Here is a 1,242-nt window from a genome sequence, read left to right on the forward strand (position 1 = left end):
AATCCACGGGCCTCAACACAGACAAACCAGGCAGTCTTGGCAACAGTTTTTCTGATATTTGTCATTTGGCTGTAATAGGGCAGATTTGCTATACACTTTCAGGTGTACAGTAACAGGAACAAATTCGTTGCTACTTTAAATGATTTTAATGGTGCTTCCAATGCAAATAAAGCAATTTACCAAACAATCTGTGAGTAAAAAGATTCAGAGCTTTGCATCAGCTTTGTCATTTGTGGATCTAACAACTAACTGCCTGGCAGTGCTCTACTTAAAAGCAACATTATAGGTATAGATATTTACTTCATATTTCCTATCTAGAGTGGATTGAAAAAATTGTCATAGTGGCAGAATAATGAAATTATTCTGCAATTATTTGGTTTAAAAACTTCAGGCTATTCTGTTTGTCAGAATAAACAGTTTGGTATTCAGTAGTTCATCTAGAATATGGAATTGCTTACATTTTCTCTCTAAAGGAGGACCACTCTGAAAGTGAGCTTGTGTCTCCAAGCAACTTGAATTGTAACATGTAATTTAGAAGCACTTTAAAAATCTAATTCGTGTGAGTCAGTCCACCATTATATACCCAGTATATAATATATACCCAGTATATAATATATACCCAGTATATGTGTTCTGTAGGCTCGGTAGGCCAGTAAGGGAGATGATTCATTTGATTTGCTTATATAAATGGTTAGATTAGTGGTACTACTAATTCCATAGGCTCTGTCTGCCTTGCCCTGTGGAATATTAGGATGTTGCACCACCCAGTTTACTGTCCTAGCTTGGAGCTGGCAGCTTCTGGTGCCACCTACCCTGTAAGGAAGTCTGTGACCTAATCTCTGTATGGTAAAAGATTCCCAGTGCAGCAGCTTAGCAGAGGCTTTCTAAATCAGCACTGGTATGAGAAGATTGCTGCTTGGCTGGTCTAGTGTGATTAAAAGTGGACCAACACCTAGTTCCAGAACAAGGTCAGGAAATTAAAGGAGGTCAGAACAAGCCAGGAATAGCAAGTCATGCTCAGGGGTTGCGTAGGGGGAAGCATTCTTGGCTGAGGTCTGGTGTTTTCTGGGAGGATTTTATCAGGGAAGCGCACACCTATGATACGACACTGCATGTAGCGGAGAGAACAGGGAGGGGATCTCATGGCCTAGTGAGTGGTACAGGGGAACCTGATTTGTCACAATTTTCCTTTTAAGCAATGGTGTATGTCAAGCAGTCTCTGGAGTTGCCAGCCCCATTCCT

This window comes from Pithys albifrons, chromosome 5 (assembly GCF_047495875.1).
Source record: "Pithys albifrons albifrons isolate INPA30051 chromosome 5, PitAlb_v1, whole genome shotgun sequence".
NCBI lineage: Eukaryota > Metazoa > Chordata > Aves > Passeriformes > Thamnophilidae > Pithys > Pithys albifrons.